Source organism: Natator depressus, chromosome 2 (assembly GCF_965152275.1).
Source record: "Natator depressus isolate rNatDep1 chromosome 2, rNatDep2.hap1, whole genome shotgun sequence".
In the NCBI taxonomy this organism is placed as follows: domain Eukaryota; kingdom Metazoa; phylum Chordata; order Testudines; family Cheloniidae; genus Natator; species Natator depressus.
In genome coordinates this window covers 61293920-61318890 of record NC_134235.1, presented here as the reverse complement: position 1 = coordinate 61318890, position 24971 = coordinate 61293920, and the positions used below count along the sequence as shown (strand labels likewise).

The following is a 24971-nucleotide window of genomic DNA, read 5'->3' as shown; positions in this document are numbered from 1 at the left end:
CTATGTTCATTCAATAACTTCCTGGGGGACTTCCACTAGGCCCCCCCCCCCTTTTTAAATTCAGGTCCCCCCAGCCAACTCATTGTTGGGCCCTTAACATTCATGCTTCCCTCCTGTAGGAGGATTAAGGTGGGCTATAAGAAAGGGGAGGATGGCTCCCGGCTGTACCAATCATAGGAGTCCCCAACCCCTGCCCCCACCTGTTCTGTTCCTTTAACCAACACCTCCTGTTAAAGTCCTTTACCAAGCCATCTGGTCACTGTAAACCTTCCCTATGAAGTACCTGCACTGGACATCCGCCCCACACTTACATAATGAGTTGTGATATACAGCCTACCACCCTTCATGCCACACATCAACAAAGCCCCCCCCAACCCTGCTGTGGGGAAAGTGAAAAAAATCCCAAATCCACCTAGGCTGATCTGGTGGTAAGGGAAAAATTCCTTCCCAAACCCCCTAAAAAGGGGTGGCTAACGCAAGGCCCACAGTAGGTCTTGACCAAACCTGGTATTTCACCACCTAAAGGGGAGGGAGGGTGGGTGCTGCCTCAGCCTGCTCCACATGAAAGGGGGCTTCACCACACGGGCTGTCCCTTTTAAATCCAGGGGATAAGGCAGTGTCACCCCTTGTCCCTTTTACAGCAGTTTGACCTCTTTCTTTCCCCTCCCCAGCCATAAAACACTGTTCCCTTCATTCGACCAGCCAGCCAAATCCCCTCACCCCTGCTTAAAGGTGCCGTGTGGTCATTGCTCTTAATTTACAAATCATATTTTTGTGCACACAAATCTTGATATTTACACAATTACTGATATTGCATTTGTACAAATGTGTGGATGCATCCAAGTTCTCACCTTGCTGGTGCAATCTATATGTTGAGGATTTATTGAGAAAAAACATCTTGAATAATGGGCTTTTACGAGGGCTGTCAATTAATCACAGTTAACTTGCACGATTAACTCAAAAAAATTAATCGTGATTAAAAAAATTAATTACAACTAATCGCAGTTTTAATCACACTCTTAAACAAAATACCAATTGAAATTTATAAAATATTTTTGGATGTTTTTCTATGTTTTCAAATATATTGATTTCTATTACAACACAGAATACAAAGTGTACAGTGCTCACTTTATATTACTTTTTATTACAAATATTTGCACTGTAAAAATGACAAACAAAAGAAATAGTATTTTTCAATTCACCTCATACAAGTACTGTCGTGCAATATTTTTATTGTGAAAGTGCAACTTACAAATGTAGATTTTTTGTTACATAACTGCACTCTAACAAAACAATGTAAAACTTTAGAGCCTACAAGTCCATTCAGTCCTACTTCTTGTTCAGCCAATCGCTAAGAGAAACAAGTTTGTTTACATTTATGGGAGATAATGCTGCCCACTTCTTGTTTACAGTGTCAGCTGAAAGGGAGAACAGGCATTCGCATGGCACTTTTGTAGCCGGCATTGCAAGGTATTTATGTGCCAGATATGCTAAACATTCATATGCCTCTTCATGCTTTGACCACCATTCCAGAGGACATGCTTCCATGCTGATGATGCTTGTTAAAAAAAATGTGTTAATTAAATTTGTGACTGAACTCCTTGGAGGAGAATTGTATGTCTCCTGCTCCATGGTTTTACCCACATTCTGCCATATATTGTGTGTTATGGTATTCTCGTATGACAACCCAGCATATGTTGTTTGATTTAAGAACACTTTCACTGCAGATCTGACAAAACACAAAGAAGGTTCCTATATCAGATTTCTAAAAATAGCTGCAACACTTGACCCAAGGTTTAAGAAGAGCAAATCCGTCATCAACATGGACGCATGTCCTCTGGAATGATGGTTGAAGCATGAAGGGACATACGAATCTTTAGTGCATCTGGCACGTAAATATCTTACTACAACAATTCCATGCAAATGCCTGTTCTCACTTTCAGGTGACACTGTAAACAAGAAGCGGGCAGCATTATCTCCTGCAAATGTAAAAAAAACTTGTTTGTCTGAGCGATTGGCTGAACAAGAAGTAGGACTGAGTGGACTTGTAGGCCTTAAAGTTTTACATTGTTTTATTTTTGAATGAAGTTATTTTTTGTACATAATTCTACATTTATAAGTTCAACTTTCATGATACAGAGACTGCACTATAGTATTTGTATTAGGTAAACTGAAAAATAGTATTTCTTTTGTTTTTTACAGTGCAAATATTTGTATTAAAAATAAATATAAAGTGAGCACTATACACTTGCATTCTGTGTTGTAATTGAAATCAATATATTTGAAACTGTAGAAAACATCCAAAAATATTAAACAATAATACAATACCATTTATTTAAACAGCCCAATTAATCGCAATTAATCTTTTTAATCGCTTGATAGCCCTAGTTTTATACCTTCCAATTCATTAAAAATACTTCACATATAAGCTTGTCTTCATAATGTTGGAGTTCTCCGGTACTAACAACTATTCTTTTCATATGTTATACTGTGTACCTTTAGTTTTATCATTTTTTAATTTAAAAAAGTACACTACAAAATGGCAATCAGAATTTAAAGATATTAGTAACAATTGCTAACATTTCTATTCCAAGCATTTGCACAGTACTGATGCAATGTAGCCTCCTGTTAATGATACATCTGTCATTTTATTGACATCCCTACACAGTTTTATTCTCTTCTAATTAAGAGAGAAAGCTAGTTATGTCAATCTATCAACTGACATCCAAGTGCTTTTGTTCTAACGTAAAAGGCAATAAACACCACTATTGTTATGCTAAAACAAAAAACATGGGAATTTTAACTGAAAAACCCAAGATAAAATATATCATGGATAAATTGAAACAGGCTTACACTGTTCATAAAAAAAGGCACATGTACCTATATAATGAGTTAAAGGAAGTTAATACATGAAATATTAATTCCTAGTATCGAAAACAAACAATGCAAGAATAATCTCTAATATGTCTGACTGAAATATATGAGGAGAGTGTCAGATCATAAACAATCTCAAACAAGTAGATGGCATCCACTGAACAATAAATCCTCAGGGAAAACACTAAGCTGCTGAATACCTCAAAATACTTGCATGTAAGGACATGAGTCCCTCTCTACACCATTTAATCAAAGATATCTGCTTAATAGACTCTGGTATGCAGATGAACACACCCTGGATATGATTTGAGCACTGGCTGCGATATTAAGGAGGATTTAATGAACGTGCCTCTCCTGTGATCTGATCACCATCTCCTCCTGAAGTAAGGGTTCCTCAGCAATCCCAACAGTGAGGACTTGCAATAACGGTTCATCCTAGGAGACTCTTACTTGTTCACATCGATGCTCTAGTCCCTGTTCTAACTAAAAATGTCATGGACAAGATGGTGGCAAGCCAACTTCAACAGCATTAGATGACCTCCAATTTTTAGACACTCGGTCAGGCTTTAAACTTCACTATCACAAAAAATGGTGTCAGTCTCAATGGTTTAAAGCAGTGGTGGGCAACCTGCAGCCCATCAGGGTAATCTGATTGTGGGCCGCGAGACATTTTGCTGATATTGATCATCCACAGGCACAGCCCCCCTGCAGCTCCCGGTGGCTGTGGTTCGCTGTTCCCAGTCAATGGGAGCTGCGGGAATATTTAGTTTTTCATTGTGGCTCTCTGAAAATTTATCCATGCCCCCTCATTCCCAGATAGCAACAGTGGCAAGAAATATTTTCTTTCATCTTTGACTAAGAGATTGTGTCTTTCCTCTCTGATGTGGGCCTTCTTATGATTGCCTGGAGGTCTGTTAGAGCCACCTAGACTTACACGCTATCCTGGATTGCACAAAGAATCAGTTGGTGGAGAATGTAGCTGTTCACCTTTTAGGTAGGTCTGGAAAAGTGTATTATACCTGTGCTCTATCCTTTGCATTGGGTGCCATTTCATTTCCAAGGTGGAATTCCAGACGCTGTTTGCTACATACAAACACCTAAATGGTCTATATCCCTGTTATCCAAGACACCACCACTACTTCTATGCTACATCATAGAATACTTTAGTTGACTTCCCCAAAAGTGAAGCTCGTGAGAGCCAGGGGAAGTAGCAGGGCCTCTGGAATTCACTCCAGCTGGACAGACATTTGAACCCAAGACATTCTATGGATACGATTTAAGATGCAAATTTTTGTGCAGGCTCTTCTCTAACTGCACGTTTTAGAATCACCTGGAATTTAGTCCTTTATAGCATTCTATGACATTTTTTCTTAAGGTTAGCTAGTTTGGTGATGGATGGGAGGAAGGGAATGATGTGGCAGAATACATGTTCCTTGTTTTGGAGAGTGTGTTAGATCTTACTCTAAACCATATAAATTATGCATATGCAAGCCTGGATTAACCAATGTGCACTTGGCGGGGAGAAACACATACACATCTAGGGTCAGGAGAGAAACAGGGCCTTGTTATGGGGGGGGGGGGGGAGGCCTGCCTGCATGCTGTGGTGAGAGCCAACAGGGCAGAGCAGAGATCATGGTCAGCCCTGTGGGACAAGAGCCACTGTGGAGTGAGTGTGGGTTTGGTTCACCCTCCACAGGGGCAGGAACCCCCCGGGGCAATGAAGGTGGGGGGACCCCAACTGCCATAGTGCACAGGCCCACAAAATTCTTTAATTCAGCACTGTGCCTAAATAATATAGTAGTGTGGCTGGAGAGCCTGGCTGACAGAGGACATTGGTGGCACAAAGCACCCAAAAGACAATGCCCATGGAGCACCAGGGCAGCTCCAGGAGACACAGATTTATGTCAAAACAAGCCACAACTAAACATTTCCTTTCAGGTATGTTGAAATATTTTCCTTTGAAAATTCCAAATCTGATTTTTTCAGAAGAGGTGGTTACTCACCCTGTGCAATAACTAAGGTTCTTCGAGATGGTTGTCCCTGTGGGTGCTCCACTTTAGGTGTCTTGGCGCCCTGCGGCCTGTAATCAGAGATTTGTAGTAGCAGTGACCTGGTTGACCGCTCCGAGTGGCTACCTAGCATGCGAAGCCAACCGACCCTCAGTTCCTTCTCCACCCCAGAGGATAAGCATGAAATTCTGAAGTAGAGGGGAAAGGGGTGGGGGTGGGGGGTAGTAGAGCATCCACAGGACAACCATCTTGAAGAACCTCAGTTACTGCACAGGGTGAGCAACCTTCTCTTCTTCTTCGAGGAGCGTCCCTGTGGGTGCTCCACTTTAGGTGACTATGGAGCAGTGAAGGGGGGACTTTGGAGTTGGTTTATTGACAGTGGCTAGCACTGAGAATCCAAACTGTGCGTCTGTAGCTGATTGTTGCTTGAGAGTGTAGTGTTTAGTAAAAAGTGTGGGCAGAGGCCCAGGTAGCTGCTTTGCAAATGTCTGTGATAGGTATGTGTCAAGGTTCCTTCCCCACTCTGAACTTTAGGGTACATATGTGGGCACCTGCATGAAAGACCCCCTAAGCTTTTTCTTACCAGCTTAGGTTAAAAACTTCCCCAAGGTACAAACTTTGCCTTGTCCTTGGACCCTATGCTGCCACCACCAAGTGTGTTAAACAAAGAACAGGGAAAGAGCCCACTTGGAGACGTCTTCCCCGCAAAATATCCCCCCAAGCCCTACACCCCCTTTCCTGGGGAAGGCTTGATAAAAATCCTCACCAATTTATACAGGTGAACACAGACCCAAACCCTTGGATCTTAAGAACAATGAAAAAGCAATCAGGTTCTTAAAAGAAGACTTTTAATTAAAGAAAAAGTAAAAGAATCACCTCTGTAAAATCAGGATGGTAAATATCATACCTTACTGATTACAGGGTAATCAGATTCAAAACATAGAGAATCCCTCTAGGCAAAACCTTAAGTTACAAAAAGACACAAAAACAGGAATATACATTCCATTCAGAACAGCCTATTTTACCAGCCATTGAACAAAAGGAAATCTAACACATTTCTAGCTAGATTACTTACTCACTTTTTACAGGAGTTCTGAGCTGCATTCCTGATCTGTTCCTGGCAAAAGCATCACACAGACAGACAGACCCTTTGTTCCCTGCCCCCAGCTTTGAAAGTATCTTGTCTCCTCATTGGTCATTTTGGTCAGTTGCCAGCGAGGTTACCTTAGCTTCTTAGCCCTCTACAGGTGAAAGGGTTTTGCCTCTGGCCAGGAGAGATTTAAAGGTGTTACTCTTCCCTTTATATTTATGACAGTATGTTATTGAGAAATGCTATCCATGTTGATAATGCTCTGATGGAGTGTGTGCAAACTCCTGGTGGAGCAGGAAGGTTGTTCTGCTGGTAACACAAACAAATACAGCACAATATCCATTTAGATACTCTCTTTTTAGAGATGGTCTGACCCTTCAAATGTTCTGTTAAGGGAGAAAGACTAGACAATTCTCTAAATGTTTTTGTTCTTTCTAGGTAAAAGGCTAGTGCTCTGTGGATGTCAAGTGTGTGAAGAGAAGTCTCCCTGTTGTTGGCATGTGGTTTCAGGAAAAACACAGGTAAGTATATCAGTTGATTTAGATGCAAGGGCGAGGCTACCGTGGGTATGACTTTGGGGTGTGGCCGTAGGATCACTTTGTCTTTATAGAATGTGGTGTAAGGGGGGTGTGTCATTAAGGCACCTAGCTCTCCCACACTTCTTGCTGATGTGATGGTGATGAGGAAGGCCACTTTCATTGATAGATGTAGCAAAGAACAAGTCGCTAAGGGTTCAAATGGTTTCCCCATGAGGCTACGGAGGATGAGGTTAAGGTCCCACATGGGCGTAGGTTCTTTTAGGGTTGGGTAGGTATTCATCATGCTTTTTAGAAAACGCTTAGTCATTGGATGAGCGAAGATAGTGGCTCCATCCACATTATCATGTAACCAGGTGATTGCAGCAAGGTGTACTCTGATGGAGCTGTTGGATAGCCCCGATTTTTTAAGACCCAGTATATATTCGAGGACCCTGGGCAGTGGGGCTGATTGTGGAGAAATATGGTTAGCCTCGCACCAGGTGTGAAATCGTGTCCACTTCTGTGTATATGTTTTTCATGTGCTTAGTCTGCGGCTGTTCCAGAGTATGTCTTTAACTTCATCGGAATAGTCTTTCTCAATACCTGTTAGCCATGGAGAAACGAGGCCTTGAGATGGAGAAGGGCTAGATTGGTGTGACTGAGTCCTGTGTCAGGAGGTGAGGTATTAAAGGGAGGGTTCAAGGTGGTTTCACTGCCACCAGTCTCAGGTATGGGAACCATGTTTATCTGGGCCATGTAAGTGCAATGAGAATGACCCTGGACTTGTCTTGCCTGATCCTGTGTATAACCCAACTCAGAAGTGGAATTGGAGGGAATACATACATTAGCGGCGCCTCCCATTTCACGAGGAGGGTGTCACCAAGGGAGACATCTGTGGTGATTGTAACTGAAGGAGCTTTGTGTTGGAAAGGGACACCTGAGCAGACGTTTTGTGGGTGCATCCACCACTCGAGAGAATCCTTTACCTTGCGGGACATGGTGAGCCACCTGGTGAAGGAGTGCTTGTGTGTATATAGCAGGTGTGAAGCCAGGCTTGTAGGCATCTCATATGTAGTCTGGAATGTTTGACGATGAAAGTTGTAGCAGCCATGTGTCCCAACAGTCGTAGGCACGTCCTGGCAGATGTTTGTGGGCTGTCAGTGACTGTAGTAATCAGAGTGGTTAAGTTGAGGAAGCGCTGTTGGTGTAACCTTGCTGTTGCTCTGAGGCAGTCAAGATAGGCCCCTATAAATTCCAACTGTTGGACAGGGACCAAAGTGGACTTCTGAAGATTTATTTTAAGTCCAAGGTTTGTAAATAGGGCCATTGTGGTTGGTGTGGCTTCTAGTGCTGCCTGCTGTGTCGGTGCGCTTAAATAGGCAGTCATCCAGGTATGGAAAAATCATGACCCATAGTCTGCGAAGGTGAGCTGCAGCAACGGTGAGGACCATGGAAAAGACCCTTGGGTTTACAGTCCAAAGGGTAGCACTTTGTATTTGTAATGTTGATGTCTTAGGGTGAAGCACAAGAATCTTCTGAGCACTAGGTGAATGGTGACATGAAAGTAATCATCTTATAGGTCGAGGGACAAGGGCCTATCTCCTTTCTCTAATGCCGGAATTATCATTAATAGGTCACCATTTTGAATCGCTGTGTTCTCACAAACTTGTTGAGTTTGTATTAATCCAGGATGGGTCTCCATCCAACCTTTTTTTTCTGAGCGAGGAAATAATGGGAATAAAATCCTCTTCCACTTTGTTGAACTGGTACTGATTCCACAGCCCCTAATTGCAGGAGGTGGTATATTTCCTGTTGTAACAGGGGCTCGTGACAGGGGTCCCTGAAGAGGGACGGGGAAGGGCAGTGGGTAGGTGGGATAGAAATAAATAAATAAATAGGCGTAACCCTGCTGGATAATTTCCAGGACCCATCTGTCTGCGGTGATGTTGTTCCAGACTGGGTAATATGGTGATTCTAATTAGAGATCCAGAATTAGAGAGTGTAGAGGTCTTGGGCCCTCGACCAGATCTTCAAAATGATTGTCTGGAGGTGGAAGGCTGGTCTTGATTCTGCCTTCGTCCCATCTGCCTCTCTTTGCGGCATTGGGTATAGTGTCTTTGGGGCTGGGAGTATGGTGCAGCCCGGAATTTGGTGTTGTAAAACCTGCCCTGCTTTTTCTTGTTTCCAGGGACATAGATACTGAGAATCTTTAAGATGGCCCGGGAGTCCTTTAAAGTATGCAAGGACACATTGGTGGATTCGGCAAACAGTTTCTGACACTCAAAGGGTAGGTCATTAACTGTAGACTGTACCTCCCTCGGGAATCCCGATAGGTGGAAACAGGATGCCCGATGCATGACCACGTAGGTCACGTTGGACCATGCTGCTGTGTCCGTGGAATTGAGAAAGGCTTGCAGGGATATCCTTGTGATGAGAGCGCCTTCGGAAATGCTGGACTTACACGCTTCTCTCCTGTCCTCTGGGAGATGTTCAATAAAAGATGACATTGTAGAAAAGAGGTTGTGTGTATATTTTGCGAGTAGTACAGAGTAATTTGTGATGTGGAATTGCAAGGTGGCGAAAGAATAGGCTTTGCACCCAAAGAGGTCTCGCCTCTTCCAGTTCTTGTTGTAAGGGATGGATCTAGACTGTTGCTGTTTGCCCCTCTGATTTACTGCCTCCACGACCAGTGAATTAGGAGTGGGGTGGGTAAAGAGAAATTCAGCCCCTTTTGCTGGCACGTAATATTTTTTGTCCAACCTTTTGCAGTAAGGAGGGGCCAAGGGTTGGTGTCTGCCAGATGGCTTTCGCAGAGTCCATTATGGCAGCATTAATAGTCAGTGCTATTTTTGCTGATGGGGATGCCTGGAGAATGTCAGTGAGCTTATGTTGGGTCTCAGGGAGCTCAGAGAAGGAGATGTCGAGGGAGTCCTCTACCCTCTTAAAAGGTCCTGACAGGACTTGAAGTCATCTCCCGATGTGTGTGGTGGTGGCCTGACTGTTTCATCTGGAGACAAAAATGAAATGTGTGTAGGCGGCAAGATGTCTCCTTCAGGTGCCTCCTCCTGCTCTTCAATCTCCTCATCCTGGGCCTCTGGAGGTGCTGGGTTCATTGGCAAGGGACAGCGGGGTGCTCTGGAGACTGGTGGGCTCGGTGGTCTAATGTTCTGTGCCCTATAGATGGCTTACGGGTCCCAGTATTGCCAGTTGGGTGGGAGGGCCATAGGAGGCGGCAGCCAGGATTGTGGCTGCCAGGCTCACACGTCTTCCAGTGGCTGGTGATATGAGGGTCCAGCTTTAGGAGAGAAGTGGCGAGGGGTATACAGTCCTGGGTTGTCCTCCTCATCATCACTGCAGAGAGGTGGCGCTGAAGCCCCTGGGGTGATGATCTGGCTTGGTCCGGACCTCGCTGGGGTATCTGTCAGTACCGAATAAGGGGGTCCCTGGCATAGAAGAGACTGCTAGGTCTGCCTGTCTGGTGAAAAGCTGCTGTACCGGGAAGCTCAGTGCTGGGCATGGCAGCACAGTTTGAGAAGAAAGAGGCAGAATGGTCGGTGCCGAGGTCTTGCTGAGTTGTGTATGTGCAGCAGGTGGTGCCATTACACTGGTCAGTGCCGGGACGTTTTTCGGCATGGTTGGTGGCAAGTTAGGGAGCTTGGCTTTAGATCGTGCAGCTGACTGAGAGCCTGCCCGTGACGGGTCCTCGGCTCCTCGGGAAGTCTCGGTACTGGACGTTCCCGGTGCCTGCCAGTCCGAGGCTCTCAGTGCCGTTGGTACTGGGGCAGATTTTTCGCTTTCTTTTAGGTGGATCTTGCTGTGGCGATGACTGAGACCAGTGTTTGGTCACCTTTTTAGGGACATGGTCCTTAGAAGCGGTCTTGGTAGTGGAGCCCTTGTCTGAGACTGCTGCTGGCGACCGTTGGCTAGGAGGCATCCTGGACTCTGGGTTCCGGAGGCTGGCCTGAGGGATTTCTCCATCATTAGTATCTTAAGTTGGAGGTCCCTGGCCTCCAGTGTCCTGGTAGTTGTTTTTTTATGAGGACACTTTTGGGGAATATGGGTCTTTCCCAGACAGTGGATGCATTGAGCGTGGCCGTCTGAAATGGTATTGACAGTCTGCAGGTCAGGCAGCGTCTAAATCCAGGGGAACCAGGCATGCCTGAGGAAGGGCCAGCTCTGGAGAAAAATCGGGTAGCCCGTTTTTAAATCAGTTGTCATTGACAGAGGCCCGCAGGGTGGCGGCAAAGGGTGGGGGAAGTGTACACAATTTTTTTTAAAAACATGGAAGAAATTAAGACTGTTAACTGAAGTTAACTAAGATTGAGAGGATAAAGGAAAAAAGAAGGAATATGAACTATCTATGGATTTGAAGGGACGCTGCTATCCCTCCGACTCAAGCCGAGGGCGGTACAGAAGGAGCTGGAGGCAGTTGGCTGCGCGTGCTAGGTAGCCATTTGGAGTGGCGCGAGATGGTTGCCAGACATGCACAGCCAACCAGGGCACTGCTATTACAAACCTCCGATTACAGGCGCAGGGTGCCAAGACACCTAAAGTGGAGCACCCACAGGGACACTCCTTGAAGAACTTTCTGTCCTGCAAAAAACCAAACAAACAACTTTTCAACTTTTGGTTCCCATTTGGGACAACAACAAAATTTCAAAGTATCAGAATTTGTTTCAGGATGGAAATTCCTATTTTAACCAGTTCTAGAATGTATTACTACTGCTACAACATATCCTCAAGTGGTATTAATCACTATTACTGCATTAATGTAAATGGAGCCAAGACAATTTACACTAGCTGAGGATCTGGGCCAGTTATAACATCGACCTCAAATTGTTACACTAACAGGACAGACTAAAGGGACCACAAGGTACAAGCATTCACAGAGCTTCAAGGGATATAAGACTAGATGGGATGGTTTCCCTCTGATCATGACAGCACTCAGATTATCAGAGAAATGCTAATTACATGTATAAGCCTAAGAACTCTCAAGGAAGCCTTAGAGAAGCTGAACTGTGAATGAAACTTGCAAAATCATAGCAAAATCGTGGGCCAAAATGGCAGCCATTGCATAGTCACAGAATCCTAGACCTTTGTAAAATATTGTCTCTGAATTTGGGGCTAGATTGTGCTAGCACCAAAAGCTGGCAAGCCAACTATGGGAATTTTACTTAAAAGATAGGGGCCTCCCACAGTGACACAGTCACCATAGTAACTCCTATGCCATTCCCAACCTCCCATTTCCTCTGGATGGTTTAAAGGACATGGCCAAGGGAAAAGAGGTATGGCCAACCCTTCGATATGCCCCAGCAAGTCCTGGCTGCTGTAACAGGCACTTAGGGACATTGACAGCCAGCAGGACTTAGAGCAACCTTCAGGCTGTTCTAAGTTATACTGAGGGTCTGGGCTGGCACACAGCTGATCCAGGACTGGGGGGGAACATAAAGTTGGCTTAAAGCCACCTTTTCACGTCTCTCTATGTAGGTGTGCTATTTTTTTTCTCACCGCAGTTGAGAAACTGAGATCGTGGGTCGGTTACCAACAACATAATTCAGTCTCCTGACTACTGCAATGAAGAAGTTTCCCCTCTCTTTCTTCTGGCCTCACATTATTTGTCTTGTCGGTAGCTCACATGCCACCTCCTCTGACTGCTGTTTGATTAGATGGTCTCTTGACTTAACCTTTCATTTTATTTTCCCTTTTGTAATTTGTTTTTGTTCAGCTTAACCAACGTATCTCTTTTCAAGGGTATTTTATTTCCATGTTACTTTCCTTTTGACTATCTCTGTTACTCAGTGCTGACAGTGCTCTCCCTCCTACCCCTCTGAGTGACAGTGACAGCTTTCAGGGGTAGCTAGCGGATTTGGAAACAAGAAGTGTATGTCTGTAATGGTTTTATTTTGTTTTGTTTTTAAATTGTAAAACCAGACCTCTTGAATCTGGGAGCAGTTTCATTTTGAAAATAAAAATTGCCACAATATACATAACATCACTATGATCCCGATGCAATACCAATTAGATCTGAAGGAAAAGTCAAGATGGAACTATTATGTGAAATACATTGGCCTGTTCATCTAGAGAGGTTAAAGCTCAAATACCCAAAAAACATTAGCGTTATATTTTTCTACTTACAAATGAACTATTATTGTGTACGGCTGCTTGATGATGCAGAAGAATTGTATATATAACTTCCATCCCTTACATGCCAGCCAGAAGACCCACAGAATGCTCATCTACAACTTCACATGCGAAATAAATGAGACCAAAAGTCATGACAATTCCTAAATTTAGTCTCAAATTCAGCAAAAATTTTCAGAAATATGGAGTGAAATATCTAGAAAGAATATGCCTCCTCCTGCTGTGATAGAAAGGGGAAAAATTATCTACATATGCACACACATCCCCTCCACTCCCAGTAAAGTCAATGCAACTTCAAAGCAGCAAGAGTGCAGCACCGCTATGGATCCGGCCCAGTAACTACATGGATAAGTAGCTTATTTTAGTGAAGTAATTAATGGACTGCATATCATAACTGAATGCATGGCAGTAAGAAATGAAACTGCAGCCTAAGCTTGCTAAACTTGTAATAGCAACAGGCAACTCCATTAATACTGGTGAAGTACTAGTGTTTGCCAAGGAAAAGAGAAAAGCAAGGCAACAAAACTGTCCATAATTATGAAGGAAATCATCTATGTAACAAGCTGACTAATGCCCAGAAGCTGAATGACTCACAGTATTAAGAAAATTAGAAAGGGTGTTCAGTGGTATTAAATAATGCAGCGCACTTACATGGTCTTTAACATTCTAAAAACACATGTACATACTGTGCAATTTAAGGCCCAGACTCCTGCAAACAATTAAGCATACAAGTAAGTATTGTCAGGATCAGGGCCTACATTTAAAAAGATGTATTCTTATGCTTCAGGTTTTGTTTTGTACTTTGGGTAGGTTTAGGAATCTCTTATCATACTAACTAGGCTGTAAATATGTTTGTAGGGAGAAGATAATCACATGTAACTCTCTCAATTGTATTTTTTAATTGATATAAAAAAGTTTAGAGATTTTTACTAAGTGTTCATAATAACCCATGTGAATAAAGTGTGGCTTTGTTTTTGTCTAGCTGTTAGGCCACCAATTGAGGACTGTGAGTTTGCTCTTGCAGGTCCACTAGTTCAAACAGTAGAAACTCATGCTTTTTGATTCAGAGAGGCTGAGTTAAATCCTCATTCAGGCCACCACTTTTAGCAATGCCCCTGGATAAGTCATGCACAAGAAGTGAATTTGGACCTCTGGATTGAAAAAGCATGAGTCTGCTACTGCCTTGGAGCTAATGGACTTGGGCCAGATGCTAGCTGGTGTAAACTGTCATAGCTTCATTGAAGTCCAGCAATTGTGTGTTGAACAGTTAGGATCTGGCTGCAGATCCAATTGCTCCAAGGCAGTAAGAGATTCATACACCTTCATATGTGGTCTACTGCCATTAGAAAAGAACAAAGAGCCACACTTCATTAGCATAGGTTACATCATAATCTCTGATGAATGATGGGGGGAGGTGTCACATAAGTACCTGATTAGAAAAGACAATGCCTCAAGAGGAAAGTATAAATGATGAAAGAAAGAGTGCCTTTCTGGACTGCATTAGTACTCTCACAGTGGCTTGGCATCTCCATTTTCAATTTGCTCTTTGATAGCTGTTGCTAACTTGTACCCTAGCTAGTGTAGCTATGGACAATGTTCTTATTACTTGTGTAAATGTCTAATAATTTCTTTAAAAAAAATCCTTTTGAATCCTCATTGGTTTCCATCTCATAAATAGTTTCTTCTGCATGACAAAAGAACATCACCTTTCACCCAGTGACTATTGAGTCCCCTTAACAGCCTTTTGGGAAGGATTATATTAAAGATTTTAGAAAGTCTAAATATATTATATTTACTCATTTTCCTTTATCTAGTATTTTGTTGACTTCCATTGTACTGCAAAATACAAGAACCATTAAAACAATTGCTGATGGCACAAATTATTTTGGCAGGAAAAGTGCTATGCTGAGGCCATCGGAAACAAATTAGAAGAAATAGCAGAAGCCAAAAATCCAGATAGCCAGTTGGATTTAAAAAATCAAAACAAAACCCAGGCGACAGCCAGATTGTCATTTCCAGTGTTCTGCAGGCTTAAGTTCCAGACTGTAGTGCTATACTCTGACAACTTTACTCCTTGGTGCCTTATGATCTTTCATTCCTATAAAAAAAACAGAATTAATCATTCCAAGGGTTCATATTCAAGGTCAGTTCCCCACACTTGAAGTCTATTAAGTTGTTGTGAAACAGACTCTACCATCAAGAATGAGGGGGGATTTGATAGCTGCTTTCAACTGCCTGAAGGGGCGTTCCAAAGAGGATGGTTCTAGACTGTTCTCAGTGGTAGCAGATGACAGAATAAGGAGTAATGGTCTCAAGTTGCAGTGGGGGAGGTTTAGGTTGGATATTAGGAAAAACTTTTTCATTAGGGGGGTGGTGAAGCACTGGAATGGGTTACCTAGGGAGATGGAGGAATCTCCTTCCTTAGAGGTTTTCAAGGTCAGGCTTGACAAAGCCCTGGCTGGGATGAATTAGTTGGGGATTGGTCCTGCTTTGAGCAGGGGGTTGGACTAGATGACCTTCTGAGGTCCCTTTCAACCCTGATATTCTATGATTCTATGATCCTATGTTTATAGTTTATAAGAAAGCAGTAGTATTCATTCGCTGTCTTGTCAATTAGTTTCATTTGTTGATCCATTGCTGTTTTAAATATTTTTCTAAATCAAATCCATTGGTAGATTTGGAAGACTAAAGACCTCAACCCTTCAAAAGGAAAACAGCTGTGTGGAGTCCTATTGGAAGAGAAGTAAGAGTAAGTGGAATCTTATGCAGGATCAGGGCTTAAGGCACCATTCTGAAGTGCAATTACATGTGATTAAAATATAGAGAGATTCTTGCTTAGTTCCAGCATTGCCAGTGGTCTCTAGAAAAACAAATGAGCCCGAAAGAGGCAAGGCCCCAGTTTTTCCTCCAAAAGAACTTTAAGTTAGATAGCTATTTCAAACTGCCCAGTATTTACAACTACTACTACGATAAAACAATAAAACTACCAACCACATACTTTCCTACCTCACAGAGCTGTGGTGACAGCCAATTAATTAATGTAGGCAAGATGCTCCAATACTATGGTGATGATCATCACAGAAAAGCCTATTAAAAATGAAATTCAAGCCTCAAATAGAAAAGCAGCTGAGTAATAAATCTGCCATTTCTTTATACTGCCTTGTACTTATGTACCATGCTGCTGCAACAGCAGCACATCTCGCAAATATGGGATATTGCTAACAAAGGAAACCTGTCCTATGCTCCCTTCACTGGCTTCCCATGAAATATCAAGTCATTATCTTCAAGACACTCAATGGCCTGGACCTGAGATATCTAAAAGATGGCCTAACGCTCTGGGATGAAGACTATAGTCAACAACTCCACTCCTCTGGCACACTGGAATTCTATAATAAAGCGAAGCTAATCTGTGTGGGCGTGGGTTCACTCACTGCAGGAGTACCTTCTCGGGGCCAAGCATGGCATAGCAGCTGTCTTTCAGTCTGGTGCCCCTTGCTGGTGGTCGCTCTGTCACTGTGGTGGTTGCTCTTCCTGTAACTTGGCCCCCCAGCCGGGGCTCGATTGGGAGGACACTGGGTTAACAAAAAGTCCAACATAAAACAGTCCAATATCCTCACAAGAATCTTTGGCCCCAACTCCAGGCTCATGCCACTTTGCTGGTGACTGGTACGGGAACCAAGGCCATCTTATTACAGTGGGGCCAGCCCAAGGACCCTTAATGCACTACTGGACGGTGCTCAGATACTACATTGATGAACAAAACTTAAACCCATATGGGCTAGATTAGTACTTTTCCACATCTATATTTTAGGCAGAGCTTTTTTCCCTTTAACGTCTATCACAAATATATTTGAAAATATCTTCATTTTTACGTGAAATGTAGCTCATTTTGCTTTTCCTCTTCTAATTATACTTCAATTTGCTTCTGATTATTTTATAAGCTTTTCTTTTTGAATGTGCATACTATCATGTGCATATGCACACTAGACAGAGATGCATACACATTATCACACACAGAGTTAATTCAGCTCCCGCAATTTTCTCTAGAGTGAATCCCTCTCTCTACATCATGTGTACAATGAACTTTCTCCTTGCATATTATCATTTTTACATTAAAATGATGCAATTTTAAATGTTTATTTTCTCTTTGTATTATAAACACAGAGAAGTCTAACTGAACAGTAAATGAGTAATTTAATTCTGAGTTTCTACTGCCATCTGTAACATTAGTAACATGCCTTAGCTAAATTATAGCCATAGATTTAATTGGTTAGAATTTACAGTTCTTCACATGAATATACAGGATTACATCTTAAGGTAATTCAGAGTACAATTTCTACAATTACTAGCAACAATATACTGTATTTATTTGCTTGTAAAGCTGCATTTTAACATTAATTATTTGTCTATTATGTTAATTATTTCCTCAGTTAAAATTGTTTTTTGAAATAATGCTAAATCCGAAAAATATGTCTATTACTAATGAAAATCCTATTCGATACATTGTTCAATTTGAAGTTGCACAACATATTGGTACTGTATTAAATCTATAGGAGTGAGTATGAAAGACATGAGCAGAGTGATGTTAATCTCTCATTCCAATTTCTGTAGGCTTATTTAAGAACATCTTCAGCAAGGACTCACCAACAGGCACATGTATATATTTTAGCTAAAAATTCATTTGGGATCATTCATGTCACAAAATCTATATAAAATAAAATTTAAAATGAAAACCTAAAATCTAAAGCTGAAACTTTAAATGCAGTCTAGGAGATTTTAGACATATATTTTCCATTAATTTCTATGGAAGAATTTGTGTTCAAATCTCCAAGACTGCTTTGGAAATCTCAACCTCAGAAACTTTGTAAGACGTGTCACTTCCTTGATTGTAATGATGAAAAGAATACTTTCATTAATTTCAGTCTAACGTGTGGGAAATAATATCTGAAGGCACCAACTTTCCGCCAATTAGTTTAGCTGGTTGTAATATTCACATAATTAGTTTAAAAGATGCTTTTAGAAACAATACAACACACTTCTGTGAATCAAAAGCAAATGTTTAAAAACTAAGAAATTTGGCAATACAATTAAGAAAGCAAATAGAAATTGCTGAGATTACCTCATTTTTAACTACATGTGGCACAAATGTTTACAGGGTTGTTTTTTTATATGAGGACGTGACAGAATACTTGCAGCCTCAATAATCAGAGACATGCCATTTTATACAACATTCAGTCCAGTCATTTTATTTGCATAAAATATCCCAACCTGCTTCTGAACAGGCTCTTCATCCTAAAAGATCATCTGTGAGATGTTTCATCATTGAAAAAGAGCAATGATCGGCAATTCAACTCTGTCTTACAGCCTGTCAAAGATTTGTTGTAAGGGGTTTCTCAACTCAGAGTCCCAGCAATAGCAGTACCTTGTTATAAAGAGCCAGCTGATATTCTAGTAGGCCAGATGTTATTGCTTTACCTCAAAGACCACAAATGTGAACAGTTAATATTGTGAATGTACATAAGAACGGCCACACTGGGTCAGACTAAAGGTCCAAAAAGCCCAGTATCCTGTCCTCTGACAGTGGCCAGTGGCAGATGCCCCAAAGGGAATGAACAGACAGGTTATCATCAAGTGATCCATGCCCTGTCACCCAATTCCAGCTTCTGGCAAACAGAGGCTAGGGACACCATTCCTGCCTATCCTGGCTAATAGCCATTGATGGACCTATCTTCCATGAATCTATCTAGCTCCCTTTTGAACCCCGTTATAGTATTGGCCTTCACAACACCCTCTGACAAGGAGTTCCAGAGGTTGACAGTGCGTTGCATGAAAAAATACTTCCTTGTGTTTGTTTTAAACCTGCTACCTATTAATTTCATTTGGTGGCCCCTTGTTCTTGTATTATGAGAAAGGGTAAATAACACTTCCTTATTTACTTTCTCTATACCACTCATGATTTTATATATAAAAAACTGCCAGTTTATGGTTAGTCCTGCAGAGGTAGCCAAGTGGACATGAAGAGGATGCAGGCCTCCAACCTTCTTGTTCCCACTCAGAGAGGCCATCTCGATATAGTTGGTGAGCATTACCATTGCCACTAGCCCTCACAAAGTGGGTAGCCATAATCCCACCAATTCCTCCTCAGAGCTAGCAACACCTGGCTCTATTCTTTTAAAGAGTTGTGGGGGGTGCTTATCAAGCATGCACTTCACCAAAGCCCCAGCAGCATTTCTGGCTGAATCTAATTGTAGCTAAGATTTTGATTCAACTACAATTTCTGCAGGAGTTCCCTCTGCAGTGATGCCTAGCCAATCACCATGCAATATAAGTGAGGAGACGGAGACAATTACATATGTAGAGGGGAGCAGATGGCATGAAACTGAGAATGGAAGAAGGAAATGGAAGGAAGGAATGAGGTTTGGGAAGAACATAGGGATGAGAAGGAAGTGTAGGGAGAAATTACAGAAGAGATTTACGTGAAGAGACAATTATTTAGTCTTATAGATGAGAGGACAAGAAGCTTTAATTTTATGTGGAGGGAGATGGGATGTGCCTGTGTGTGCACTTCTCTCTCTCTCTCTCTCTGAAGTGGAGGGAGACAAATTTATCAGTGGCATTTTGGAGAGGCCTGGTGGGGCTCAGAGAGAGTTGAGAGGAGATGAAACCAGATAGGCGAAGGTTACCATACCCAAAAGAGATGACCGAAGTGCAGGCAAGAATTTCAGCACAGGAGACAATGAGGAAAAAGGCAAATTTTGGAGATATCAAAGAACTGGTGACAGGGTTTAATGAGGGCAGACTATAGAACAGGATTTAGTGTAATCTTTGATCCTTCCTCCCACACATTGATCTCTAAGATTATGGACCAAGGAGGCAAGAAGGATAGAGCTATTAATAAAGAAAGAGAAAGGAAAAGGGAGGAGGGATTAGGAGAAAAGGTGAGAAATTCAATTTTGAAGGGATTAAGATTGAGATAGTACAAAGACACCCAAGAAAAGGTACCAGAGAGGCAGCTAAAAAGGCAAGACTAAATGGAAATAAAGAAGTAAATTTGGCAATCACTGGCATAGTTGTGGCAGCTGAAGCTATAAGAAATGTTCACTGAAAGAAAAAAAGAGAGCAAGAAAAGGGAAGAGATTGAGAACAAAACCACAGAAGATATCAGCAGATGGAGTCTTGAAAAGAGACATTAAAGGAGCAGTAAGCTAGGCAGAAATCAAGAGAAGAGTGCCAAGGTGGCCCCAAAAGCCTGACTGCAGCAGGACACAATGAAGGAAGTTGTCTGGAACTGAGTTGTTTAATATACCACATAGAGCTTAAAAGCCTGCTGAATTACGTGAGACAGCAGTGGAAAAAATGTGCAGTTAAAAACTGGTAAGTGGACATGCAGCCATCTGAGGTGATCCACCAGCTCGTTCTGTACCCCGGGGAAGTACGATGCTTGTAGGTGTATTGAATGTTCCACACAGAAGTCCCACAGCCTGGGGGCTTCCTGGCACTGGGAAGCTTGCACTCCCTGTTTGTTGATATAGAACATTGCCGTGGTGTTGTTCGTCAAAACTGATGCACATTGTCCCGTTAAGTATGCTCGGAAGGTCTGACACGCAAGGCGCACTGCTCTCAGCTCTCTGATGTTGATGTGGAGAGCCAGATCTACCTGAGACCAGAGACCCCGAGTCCTGTGGTCTCCTAGATGTGCTCTCCAGCCCAAGTCTGATGTGTCCATCACTAGCGAAAGAGATGGCTGTGGACTGGTGAAGGGGACCCCTGAGCACACCTCCTGAGGGTCAAGCCACCACAGGAGGGAGTTGAGGACCGGGCGAAGCAGGGTCACGATCCTGTCCAAGCTGTCCCGGGCTGGTTGATACACTGATGCTAACCATGACTGGAGTGGTCAGAGCGTGAGTCTGGCATGCTGCACCACGTAGGTACCTGGTGCCATGCTGCACCACGTAGGTACCTGGTGCCTGCGCATGAACGCAGCAACAACTGCGATGCACTTGGTGAAGAATTGAGGCACTGCTGAGAGGCCGAACGGAAGGACTGTGACTTGATAGTGGGTATTGTTCACCACAAACCTGAGGTACTTCCTGTGGGGCTGAGTGATTGCAATATGAAAGTAAGCATCCTTCAAGTCGAGGGCGGCATACCAGTCTGCTGGATCCAGTGAGGGGATGATGGAGGCCAACGAGACCATGCAGAACTTGAGTTTCTTCACAAATTTGTTGAGTTCTCACAGGTCCAGGATGGGCTTGAGGCCACCTTTGGCTTTCAGTATTAGGAAATACTGGAAATAAAGGCCCTCGCTCTTGTGCTCCTGAGGAACCTTCTCCACTGCCCGTAAAAAAGATAGGAGTGACTGCACCTCCTAGAAAAGGAGTTGCTTGTGAGATGGGTCCCTGAAGGGGGATTGGGAAGGGGGGGGGAAGGGCGGGAGGACACAGAATTGGATGGAGTATCCCCTCTCTACCATGCGGAGCACCCAGCGGTCCGAGGTGATATGGGACCATGCATGGTAGAAAGGAGATAGTCGGGACGAGAAGGTCAGGCGGGGTGGGTCTAGTCTTTGGTGTAGTACACCGTCCTCGATGCTGCCTTCAGAAGGCGGTTTTGGTCCTGAAGTCAGCTTGGGTTTCTCCAAAAAAAAAAAAAAAAAAAAAAGAAGAAGAAGGAGTCACCCTCAAAAGGCAGGTCTTGTATGGTCTGCTGGACCTCATAGGGGAGACCAGAAACCTGGACCCATGAGCCTCTTCTCATGGCTACTCCTGTAACCATAACCATGGTGGCAGCATCTGCCCCGTCAAGTGCCGCCTGCAGGGACACCCTGGAGATCAGTCTCCCCTCCTCAACCAAAGCCGAAAATTCAGAACAGGAGTCTGAGGAGAGCAACTCCATGAATTTAGCCATCGCCAAGCAGGTATTGTAAGAGTACCTGCTGATGATGGCCTGCTTGTTAGATATTCGGAGTTGTAGTCCCCCTGTTGAGTACACGTTTTGCCCAAATAACTCTAGTTTTTTAGTGTCCCTGTTCTTCGGGGAAGGGCCCTGAAAGCCTTGCCTCTCCCACTGGTTAGCAGTGTCCAGAGAGTCAGGGAGGGGATGACAATATAGGTGTTCATAACCTCTGGAGGGCACAAAGTACTGGCACTCGTTTCACTTGGCGGTGGGTGGCAGCGAGCCCAGGGTCTGCCACAGGGTCTTAGTCATATCATTAAATTGTCTTTATAAATGGTAAGGCAATACAGGAAGGGCCTGAGGGGGCCAGGATGTTGACCATAGGTGCATCATGTACCACTTCCTCCGCCTTAATGCCCAGACCCTGGGTGACCTGGCGCAGCAACTCCTGCAACACCCTGGAGTCTGCCAGAGCTGGGGCTACGAAAGTGCCTGCCAGCACCTCATCTGGTGAAAAGGAGGAGGAGGCCACCATAGGAGGTGGTTGCTCTCTACCATCCCCACCTGAGGGATCTCATGACCCTGGGGGAACTGTGGTCATGGGCCTGGTCCTGGTGCCGCGAAGGGTGTGGGTATTGATGCCAACGTCAGGTCCCTTGCCGGTACCACTGTAGACACCTAGTGTAGCATCTGCACCGGGGTTTTTATCGACACCGTCGCAGCCAATGTCAATGACAAAGTCTGTTCCAGTGCTGGTGCCGATACCGTCATAGAATCACAGAATATCAGGGTTGGAAGGGACCTCAGAAGGTCATCTAGTCCAACCCCCTGCTCAAAGCAGGACCTAATCCCCAACTAAAACATCCCAGCCAGGGCTTTGTCAAACCTGACCTTGAAAATCTCTAAGGAAGGAGATTCCACCACCTCCCTAGATAATCCATTCCAGTGCTTCACCACCCTCCTAATGAAAAAGTTTTTCCTAATATCCAACCTAAACCTCCCCCACTGCAACTTGAGACCATTACTCCTTGTTCTGTCATCTGGTACCACTGAGAACAGTCTAGATCCATCCTCTTTGGAACCCCCTTTCAGGTAGTCGAAAGCAGCTATCAAATCCCCCCTCATTCGTCTCTTCTGCAGACTAAATAATCCCAGTTCCCTCAGCCTCTCCTCATAAATCATGTGCTCCAGCTCCCTAATTATTTTTGTTGCCCTTTGCTGGACTCTTTCCAATTTTTCCACATCCTTTTTGTAGCGTGGGGCCCAAAACTGGACATAGTAGTCCAGATTATGCCTCACTAATGTCGAATAGAGGGGAATGATCACGTCCCTCGATCTGCTGGCGATGCTCCTACTTATACAGCCCAAAATGCCATTAGCCTTCTTGGCAACAAGGGCACACTGTTGACTCTCATCCAGCTTCTCGTCCACTGTAACCCCCAGGTCCTTTTCTGCAGAACTGCTGCCTAGCCGCTCGGTCCCTAGTCTGTAGCAGTGCATGGGCGCAGCCGGCACTCTAGCAGCAGTCTGAGCCTCTGACACCTCCGGTGCCAAAGGCGTTGTTAAGGGGGGTGCCACGGTCAGTGCTGATGTCAGTGCTGTGGCTGCCGGCTGTGCTGTTGATCCCGGAGGTAATGGCTCAGTCACTGGTCACGGCAGAACAAACATTGCAGACGCCACTGATGCAGCTCCCACAGTAGGATCCTTGGCTCCAACCCTGGCCTTGATGGACAGCCCACAGAGTCCAAAAGGGCCACTGAGCTGAGTTGTGCCATTGTGAGGGCCACTGCAGCAGGCAGGACCCCTTATGGTGCCTTGGACCTTCTGCTCCTACTATAGTCAGAATTGTATGAGTCAGACTCTGACTCTGATGTTTCAGAATAGGAGGACCAGGGCGGTGGTGCACCTCTCAACATAGAGTGTTGGGAGCCTGGGGACTGACTGTGCTCCCTGGATGGAGGAACTGGCGTCAGCGGGTGCTGAGGTGACGGGGATTGGCCTGACCTCATCGCCAGCTTTCCCTTTGATTGAACAGGGTGCTGGGATGGAGCCTGCGGTGCTGGCGTATCCTCCTACCTGGGGGGCAAGAATGGCACCGTGAGTCTCAGCAGTTCCTGCGCCGCCTGGGTGGATGGGAGCGGGAGGTGCTCCAAGGGGTTCAGAGAGCGCGACGGGCCCGGACTCGACTTGGGCAGGACTCGACGTAGGCCCACCCTGAGCCTCAGAGTCGTGGCCCGACTGAGGTGCCACTGATGGCTGGTTCCTGGATCTTGCAGAGGGGGATCGGCTTCTTTCTTTCCTCCTCTTCTTCTGCGCTGGTGATTGGGACCAGTGCCAAGACTCCTTGGCAGTGTCTTTGATGCCGGATCTCTCGAAGAGGGCGCCGGAGCGCTCCACGGTGAAAAAGACATACTGGGAGTGGGATGCCCGGTGCCTGGGTCTGGCAGAGGTTGGAGAGCTGCCTCCATGAGGAGGATTTTAACCCGCTGCCCCCTCTCAGAGTTCTCAGTTGGAATTCCTGACAGATCTTGCAGCAGTCCTTTTGGTGACCCTCGCCCAAACACCGTAAACAGGTGTGGGGTCACTTTTAGGCATGTGCTTTGTGCAGTCCTGGCAGGTCTTGAAGCCTGGATATCGGGGCATGCCCCGGTGACAAATAAGAGGGGAACCCCCCGTAACTGAAACTCATAAGTGAACTAACTATGCTATACTAACCAACTATAACTAACTATCTACAGCGAAAACTGAAAGTACGCTAAGCTGCTTGCTGAAGCAAGAGCAAGGGGAAGTTCTAGCTACCGACACTGCCGGTAAGAAGGAACTGAGGGGGTTGCGGGTCGGCAGGGCCCTTTAATGGCCGCCAGGAAGGCTTGACTCCAGGGGGCACCCAGGCCGACCCCACGGATGCTGCTAGGGGAAATATCTTCTGGCTACTGTGCACATGCACGCTCACACACCTGATTGGAAAGGACATGAACAAGCACTCAAAGAAGAACTGAAATTCCGGCTTACAGCAGTAAAAGGTTTTCTGCCTAAAGTTTCCATCCTGTGTTTCAATAATAGATGTGCTAAAAGATCTATTTTCAAAAAATAAGGTTTTAAAAAAATAGTGTCTTTAAAATGTCTTATCCAGCTGCTTCTTTGCCTTTCTATGTTGCCTGCTCCCCCTAGTGACTCATTTGCTGATTCAACCAATAGCTCTGCAACATACAAATTAACTGAGGGGAAACACGATTGGCTGTCTCTATGCCACCATTCAGCAATGAGATGGTACAAGAGGGGAAAAGAGAGACGCCCGAAAACCAGCACTGAATGGGAGAGGAGAAAAGAAAGAGGAGCGAATAGGGAGGGTTAGAGCAGCAGCACAATGAGTACAGATAGTGTCAAATGCAATTTAAATAGCAGGTGAGAAATTATGGAAGAATAGAAGAAAGAAAACAAGAT

At 44.3% G+C, this 24971-nt stretch overlaps 1 protein-coding gene and 1 long non-coding RNA gene across 2 annotated transcripts in view; one reads left to right on the top strand and one right to left on the bottom strand.

The window, feature by feature from the left end:
• The window catches only part of CYP7B1 (cytochrome P450 family 7 subfamily B member 1), a 178878-nt gene that overhangs the window by 41068 nt on the left and 112839 nt on the right, over nucleotides 1–24971 (bottom strand). The gene's annotated exons all lie outside the window — the stretch shown is intronic.
• The window catches only part of LOC141982331 (uncharacterized), a 73985-nt gene continuing 55425 nt past the window's right edge, over nucleotides 6412–24971 (top strand). The window contains exon 1 of the long non-coding RNA XR_012638031.1: nucleotides 6412–6494. This is a non-coding gene — a long non-coding RNA (uncharacterized LOC141982331). The remainder of the gene's footprint in view (nucleotides 6495–24971) is intronic.